The sequence below is a fragment of the Nothoprocta perdicaria genome, unplaced genomic scaffold, assembly GCF_003342845.1.
Source record: "Nothoprocta perdicaria isolate Ctin4 unplaced genomic scaffold, notPer1 scaffold_14, whole genome shotgun sequence".
NCBI lineage: Eukaryota > Metazoa > Chordata > Aves > Tinamiformes > Tinamidae > Nothoprocta > Nothoprocta perdicaria.
In genome coordinates, this window is record NW_020454538.1 from 6,365,610 (window position 1) to 6,374,694 (window position 9,085).

Genomic DNA, 9,085 nt, shown 5'->3' on the forward strand with positions numbered 1-9,085 from the left:
AACAAAACAAAAACCCATGAAAATTTCAATTAACATAAATCATAACTACAAATTGATCAAGTTGGGTCAGCAATGTATTAAAATCCCATTTTTGCTTCAGGAAACCTCAGTCTCATCTGGAAGCGAGATAAACAAAAGCGCAGCCACATCATGTGATAACCAAAAGAGCTCCACAATTTGTCTTGCGTATTATGGAGGAATCAACAACTACCACCATTTGTTTTGTTTCTCTTAGTGAAAAATTTCTGCAAATCCTTAAAACACAAACCAAATGGCCACACACAAGGGAGGGTGGGGAGGACAGTGGCCTCGGCCAGAAACAAAGCCTGTTTAAAGTCTAGGGAACAATGGGATCTGTGTCCTTAATCCATTTCATATGGCTTTCAAGGGACATGCCAGTTCTGAAGAAGTTGCCTTTTTTAAAATTAAACCATCCAAGAAACGAGGCTATACAATGTTATTGTCCAAGGCGCAATGGAGTAAGGACTTGATTCGTGACTGAAACACTGCTGTAAAACAGAAAACTGGGTAATGCCTGCACTGTGAAAGGGCCTCTCCATCCCTGTCCGGCCGATTTCTGGCATGGAGCTTCCAGAGCTATCGGGACAGACGAGGCAGAACACCTGGCTCACAGCAAGAGCTCCGGAAGCAGCGCCGGGAATTAACTTTGAGAACTAAACTGACTACAGTGCAAGCGCAGTGTAAATGTGTCATATGCTGACCGGGGTCTGGGCTCCTGTCACAGCTCCAGTTTGACCCAGCTGAGCCAGAGAGCCCACGCTAGGGACAGAAGAGAGTGTATGGACATAACTACAGGAGCTCTGTTCTTGTGAATCTGCACCCTTGCTCACCTAATACTCAGCAAAAATCTGAAGCTTCTAATCCTGTGCAAAAGCCTAATGGAATTATTCAAAGAATCCAAGGCTACGAGCTGGTGCTGTCAGAGAGACCATATAAACCTCAATTACTTAGGCTGACAAAGAAGAGCCCAGACATAACCAAGGTGAAGCCAGGCGGGAAGGCAGCAGCACAGCCCTGCAGGATCCTGTGCTGGGACCTGCACTGCTTGGATTCATTTAGGTATGTTTTCATAAACGACCTGGACAACAGATGAGCAACAAACTAAGAGGCTCACAAATGGCACCAAGCTGGTAAGGACAGCAAAGACGATGTAAAGTGAAAAAGTGCTGAAGGGCCTCATGAAATGGAGTGACTGGGCAACAAAAAGGTAAACAAGGTTCAGTGTAGATGACTATGTAGCCAGACTCATCAGGAATAATAACCTCACATAAAATGAGGAGTTCTGAGCTGACCTGTTAACCCAAGATCCGGCCCCAGAGTAGTATGATAGGTATTTTGTGAAGCGGTAAACTCTGTACTCACCCTACACTCAGTCAGCAGAGCAAAGCACAAAACAGAACTAGTCATATTTATGTCACTGTATGTACAGTACATGTGCAAAAGAGGGATTCACTCCATGTAACTTTGTCTCTGCAATATCAGAGAAGATATATTGTAACTAGAAAAGATCTATATCCAGGATGATCAAAAGATATTAAAGAGTTTCTATGCCACAAGTGAGTGAGTATTCTGCAGTTGGAACAAATGACAGAAAGGGAGGAAAATTAGACAAATCATATTCTTTATGGAACCATGAATGGCATGACTCACCACAAATGGGGATTTACCATTCAATGTATTATCAAGTTAGTAACAGCTAGGTACAAAACAACATGATAGGCTGTAAAATTAAGAACACAAAAAAAGCGATGTGCTTCAAAAGTAAAAGAGCAAAAGAGACACTCTGAAAAACTCAAATAAAATAAAATAAAATAAGGCTCTGGGAATCCTGGAGGCTGCAAGCAGTGACAGGCTACGGGAGAGGCATCGCATCCCCCCCTCCCTCCCTCTCCTCTCTGCCCCACGGGCTCGGGAAGCTGCTGCTGCAGCCAGGCACAGGAGGTGACAAGGCCTTTGTCTCAGCCAGCAGTGCTGTCCCTGTAGGACAGGCGCGTGCAGCCCGGTACCGCGCGCCCAAAGAGCGGGTGCAGCAGCTCGGGCGCGCCCACACGCACAACGGGCACCGTGTCCCAGCGCAGCGCCCAGCCCTGCCGGCGCCAGCGAGCCCCAACGCACCACGGCAGCCACCGCGCACCCACCCACCTAGATTCACCCCTTCCTCAAATACACAATATAAACTAGAACATGTACAACCTAAAAATGAGAAAGAAAGGGCAAGATGGAAAGAGGAAGAAGCAGGACCTAGCAGCAAAACCTACCACTAAGCCACCAAAAACTCTACAGATTTACGAGAAAGCCTGAAAGTTGCCTTACAAAAAGGCTCTTTTGAAAGGGATCCTATTACTGGCAGCGCAGACTCAGGAAGTGTCTCTGCACAGCGAGGACATAGAAGTGTTTCCCCACTGTATGCAAGAGAACTTGACATTCTCATTAGTGAGCCTTAACCACTGGCAAGCTTTGCTGAACATGGCTCAATAGGTGTCTTTGACAATATAGTATGTAGATTTATCCCCCGACAAAATACTGCAATTTCACAGCAGCACTCCGCAAACTATTTCAGGGGATCAAAAGTCTATGAAAGCAGCTATATTGAAAAATATGCTAAAAGCAAGTACTGCTTTATGCAGCAAATAGCCATCACCTCCATTTCCACAGACCTATGGGAGCTCCAAGCCCTTGCAGCAGAACACACACACCTGGCAAAGGAGCCTGACCAAATCCTAACAGTTTTGCCCTGCACTTGCACTAGCAACTATAAATACAGCACCCTTGTATTCTTCCCCCAAAACACTGTTTCTAAAAACTTCAGCATTTCTTTTTAAAAAATGGCTTAGAGCCATCAAAAACACCTTGAAATGTCAATCAAATATAACACACTAAAAGATATTTACGAACAGTTTGATTGTAAGAAGCAAGATTCAGGTTCACTGCTTTCTCACACTTGGCCATCATTAATGACAGCAACACTGACACTTTCAGTCAGACTTCATCTAGACAAGGTCATGCACCTACTGGTACACTCTCAATGGTTCATTTCTATTAATAAACCAAAGGATATGAATGTAAGAGTGATCTCTTCCCAATTTAGTTTGTCACTCAAATATGCCATACAGCCTGGATCTTGAACTATATTTCAGACTTGCTTAGAAACCCATGTTTGAAGAGAAGCAGTTTTAGTGACAAATCTGTGGCTGACTCAAGGGCTAATCAGTGTAACACAGACTGTATCCCAGTCGTGTCCCGTCTGCATTTTAGGTAGTTCAGCTGCAAATCTTCCAAAACACCTTTTTTTTTTTTTTTTTTTTGGAATATCAAGTGTGGCAGCAAGGCCGAGTACTCCAGCTGAGACAATACCTACTCCCAACACATTCACAGTAATTCCCATTAGTAAACTGTCGAACTGGAGCCTGTGCTTGTCAGGTAACTCAGCAGACTGCAGGACAGAAGCCTACTGCAAGAGCAGCCTGGAGATGACAACAGCCCTCCTGACTGCTGCAAGTTTTGGTGGGAGCAGTGCTGCACTGCAGCTCGCCTAGAGTAGCACGGAGAATTTGAGAGCCACAGTGGATGTCAGTCCAGCAGAAAGCACGTGCGCACCCCAAACAGTGCAGACATTGCCTCAGCTCACGCTTGCTTCATGGTACTCCCCAACCATCAGTCTCATCACAGTATCTTCAACACCGGGTTTCGGACTGTCCTCTTATTTCTCTCAATCACTGAAAGCATCAGCCTGATTTCGTGTCTGAGCTGAAACCTGTGATCCTATCGGCACCCGGCAGACAGGGGCCCGGCTGCTGCCCAACACCCGGGGCTGCCGGGGCCTCGGCGCGTCGCACTCGGGGAATACCTGCAGGAAACGCCCCGAGCCCGCAGGGCTGCCACACAAATACCTGTCTAGCAGTGACTTCAAGGAGGAGACGTCATTACCGTCTTTTTGTTCAGTTCCATTACAATCTTCACAGGCGAACCTCTTACCAGAAGCTGTATCTTTTACTACATATGCACACCAAAGCAACAGGCTGTGTATTGCTGGTTACCATTACGCTTTGACAACTCCTTCTCAGGCTAAGGTTTAAGGAAGCACTCCGGGAGTTAATACAAAACATACAGACAAACGTAACTAAGATCACAAAGGATGTGTCTGTTTTGAATTCACTGGGACTTTTATCTTTAGGACCTTCTGCATACCAACTCTGCAACCTTCCTATTACTCGCGTCTCTCTATATTACGTTTATTTGTTATGAGGAATATACAACAGGGCACGACTGCAACAGAGAAGGCTATAGTCAAGTAATATATCAGACACATGACGTCTGCTCCTCTGATCACTCTTTATTCTCCTCATCTCTGCACCTTGGCCACCCTGATAAAACACACAAAATAGGCAGTGCTCTTCACAGTCCATGAGCCCTCCTGCAGCTCCAAGGAGCCCCATGGCTGCTCTTCTCAGACATCCTTTCCAGCTGGGGAAGGAAAGGGAGAGCCAACTACGAACCCCAGAGATCCAGTAGCTGTCGCCTATGTAAACCTAAGCTATTTCTCATCTACATGTACTTCCAAAGTTAATAAACTGTATACAGCTACCTGCATACAGCTGCACACAAACACCTACCTAATAAAGATCACGCCATCTGATATTAAATTAATTTTCTGATATTAACTTCATTAATTTTCTGATATTAAATTCATTAATTTGTACATGGGACTTCTCTGAATGGTCAAAATTGAGTTTCTCTACATTTGACTGAAGTTTTCTATATTCAGCCTGTGATCCAAAGAGTTAGCTGTTACTTTTTGCAAAACCTTAAAAATAGTTTCATAAAAGAAGTTTCATAAAAACAGACATTATACCAGCCTGACTACACAGCCTTTTCACTGTTCCTTTCATGAAAAATGATTTACCATAAATTAAATTGGAGCCATATATAGACAATGTTTTCACTAGTAATTACGTAAAAGTGTCAAATTGATGTCACTCGTAATAGGCTCAACAATAGCAAATGGTCCTGAACGGTGGATTCTGCAGGCTCCCCGGATTCACTGGCAGAGAAGACACTGACTTTAAAGCAAAGAAGATACATGAGAGATACAAAGGAAGCCAGTCCAAATGCACTGCTTCTGCACTTCTATCATTCCTATTTTTTAAGTTAGTAAATAATATCCCACATATTTATGAAATTTGAGTATAGAATTAGGACAATTTGCAGTGCTGAATACAAAATTCAGAACATAATTTATGTGAAAATTAATATGTATTTTAACATTAAAGCGCATTTTGCATGTGAATGGTTTGCAGTTGTTCAGTTTAGGCTGTAAGTTCCTCAAGAAAGCAACTTTTTTCTCCCCTGTAAAAACTGTGATGACATTTGTTGTTATATTTCAATTTTCATGATTAAGCATGTGGCTAAAAAAATGCTATTGCTTATTTGAAAAATAAAGTTCACCAACTAAACAGGTAGGACAGGTTAACACTGCTTTTAAAATAATGGATTTGGCACTTGCTACTTCAAATGACAGATGGAAATCTTATTTTATTACAATGTGAAGCATTCAACTATCACTGCCAGGAAAAAAAAAAAATCTTACAAAACGGCAGCTTAGCATTATATAACTTCTCCTCAATTAAGTTACTCTACTGCTAATCAGGGTATTTCTTTCCCATCTTAAGAACGATGCTACTAAAACCTGAAGTTCAGAGTTTTTTTCTCAAGCTGATAAGATACCTTGTTGAGAAAAGGAGGCAAAACAGACTTCAATTGAATTAAGAAAATTAGATTAGTATCTGGACTTGGGGAAACATTTTAAAACTCTTGTGTTACTCCACACATAATTCAACATGACTTTCAACAAAACAATCGGAAAAACTTCAGTAAAGGCAAATTCCAGAACTCCGGAGGTGACCCCGTCTCACTGCTAAGTGCAATGGTCAGGCAAGTGGCGGAGTGAACTTCCACCCCTGCGGAGAGGGCCCAGCGGGGCAGGAGTCACTCACAGAAGCCTCCAGCTAATCAGTAACCCGGCTCAGCTCAGGATCTGCAGCTGGCAGAACTTCAGGATCATGCAAAAGTAAAAATATTTCTTGATATTTGTAACTAAACGTAACCAAGTCAGGATTCCTAAGTTATACAAACGACTAGGATCTGGCTCTCTTGCTTCTAGGATCCTGCAACATCCCGAGCTCAGGGTACTGTTTGAATGTCGTGCTCCCACCCAGACAGTCTTCAAACTTGTTTCAAGTTTGTAATAACAGATCTGTAATCTGTGTAATCTGTGTCACCTGGATGTGGGGAGGATTAACTGCTCAATCAATGGCAGGAATATGCATTGGTGACTTCTTCACTACTGATGTTTCAAGCTGCCTCTTTCCTTTGACTAACAAAAAAGTGTACTTTATTAAAAAGCAAATGCAATGCAAACTGACCAAAATATTTTCTAAAAGCATCTGATGTGTACTTCTGTATGTTTTGCCGCTTCAGTGTTCAGGATTTATCTCAATCTAGGTCTAACTAAGCTAAGATAACACTACCTGGAATAACCTTGCTGTATATCTCACAACTCATCTCTGCTCTTTTGATGGGAACTATCGAGTCTTATGAAAACTTCATCTCTTTTTCCTCCTCTTGAGCTAGGCCCTAACCTCCCGCTCTTTTATCTCTACACTTTCTACCTCGGTCTATTAATACAAGACCTCTTCTCTGCAATGCACCTATGCTTCCCTTAGGATCTTTTAACAAGTTATAGCTTATTCATTAGCAAATAACCAAATCTTAAAGGAAAAAAAAAAAGAGAAAAAAAAAGAAAAAAAAAAAAAAGGAAAAGCAGCACAACTCAGTATCATACAGATGACACAACAGCTCCTCCTATCCATACAGCGTCTTTTATCAATATATGTCAAACATTTTTCAGAGGGAGCTGGTATTATATTCAGACTATAGGAAAAGACAGACACAGCAAGATGAAATAAATTGCTCAAATTCACTGACTGACATTGGGTAGTAAAAGACAGGTCTCTTCAGTCCTATTAAGGAGATAATGTTCCTTCCTTATGCCCTTGCCTATCTTTATTAACAAGAAAACAGTTATAAAAAGCATCAAAAAACAATATTCAGATCTTACTCCTGTTACAACATTTATTTTCATTTAACAAGCTTTTTTGTACAGAGTAGAGGTTTTCCTGTGTTATCCTTTCTAGAGGAGGGCTCAAAAAGCTACAGAGGTAGAAGCAGCATTCACTGCATATTTGATACTTCCTCCTCAATACAGTAAAAAAAGAGAACCCTAAAATTCCTCAAATTATATTAAAATTGAAACTAGTTATAGGAAGCCTCAACACAAACCACACACAAATTTAGCAACATACAGTTTACCTAATACATGCAATAGCACAGCAGTTACAAAAATAAATCCTCTCAAATTGAAAATTTCACATTACTGCCATGGAAATAAAACTCTTGGAAGGACAGACACCCAAGTGGACATGCCAAAGCTAAGTTACAAAAAGGATCTAGATGCTGCAAAAATAACCAAAATAAAAGTTTTAGTGAACAGATAAATCTTGATACTAGTATGGGAACTGATAAAGAACGTAGCAATTTGTAATTTGTAACAAAGCTAGAGAAATACTTTTCACATAAAGTTTGTGCAATGATAACCTTTTACTGGTTTAATGACCCAATAGAGTGTTAATCCATTTAACCCCTCGGAGTCCATCACAAATGCAACTAACCAGCTTTGGGGAAGATATGACAGGAGGCCTTACAGTAAAAATATCTTCAACTACCTCTATTAACATCGAAAGGAATTTCAAGATTTAAAAGGAAATATTCAATACATGATGACTTCCTTATTATGGCTTGTGTATGTTCTGCTAGCAGAGCCCCAAATGACAGATCCTAGCTAAGTCATCCATCAAAGCTTATAGAAAGTCTATTCTAAATCTACAGCATCCTTCCTAAACCCAACAAAATTCCACATAAAATTCAACAGCGCTAAAAATAATAAAATGCTAATAATAAAGCCAATCTCTTGACTTCATTCATTCATGCAGGCACAAGATGTTCAAGACGGACAGGTGATGAGGCGGACAGCAAGTTAGGACCATTATCTAGACCTTCTCTGGTCCCTAATCCTGCTGGAACACTGAGCAAACTAGCCAAGGAAAACGCTGACATCGCTTTACACCCCTACGGAATTTCTCCTCCTTGGAAGGATAAAGAACAGCAACAACAACCAACGCAGTGGGGAGCGCAGCAGGCCGTGAAATCAGTGCACTGAGATAACGAGAGAAGTCCAAGGCCTCTTATTTTTCCTCCCCAATTACAGATAAATCTCTTTTCCCCTTCCCTTTTCCCTCTGATTCATCCGCCAACAAGCACAAGAGCTACAGGGAGGTCACAGACCCACCTAAAATGGTAATTTGCAGAATTGGGTCCGAAATAACCCTGACCCACTGGTGCACAAAACAAGCGACCTCGGGTAAGGTCCCGAGTGTCTGTGTGGGAACACGGCCTGAGCAGATCCCGGTGCAGCTAGAAACTGCCCGGCCTTCCCTGAGGTCTGGGCAGCGGGACGGCCCCTATAGGACCTAGTGTCTGAACATTTCAAATGTTAGAAATGCACAACGTGACGCCCACATCTGCTAGCTACACCCACCACACTTCATCCCTAAACATATATACACATATACGTTCTTAATTGGCTGCGGTATGCTTTATTGATTGGAAGGGCGCAATTGCACACTACCCATTTAGCAGGTCTGTGCTGACAAGAAGGAGCAGATGGAGGATGTACACCAAGTAAAACTGAGAAATAATCACGTTCCATTTCATTTACTTTTACAGGGTATATTTCTGGCTTAAAAATGAATCAAAAAATAAAGGGAAAAAAGGGGGAAAAGGCAGCAGGTCTGTGTGCTCTCGGGGCTGCCCGGCTGCGGGCCGCGTGCCGGGCTGCAGTGGAGCGGCTCGCTTCCTTTTAAACGACCCCCTCCGGAATCACGCGGGGCTCGCGGGTGGCAGCGCGGGGGAATTGCCACCCGCAATTCCCCCGCCCCGGGGGGCCCGG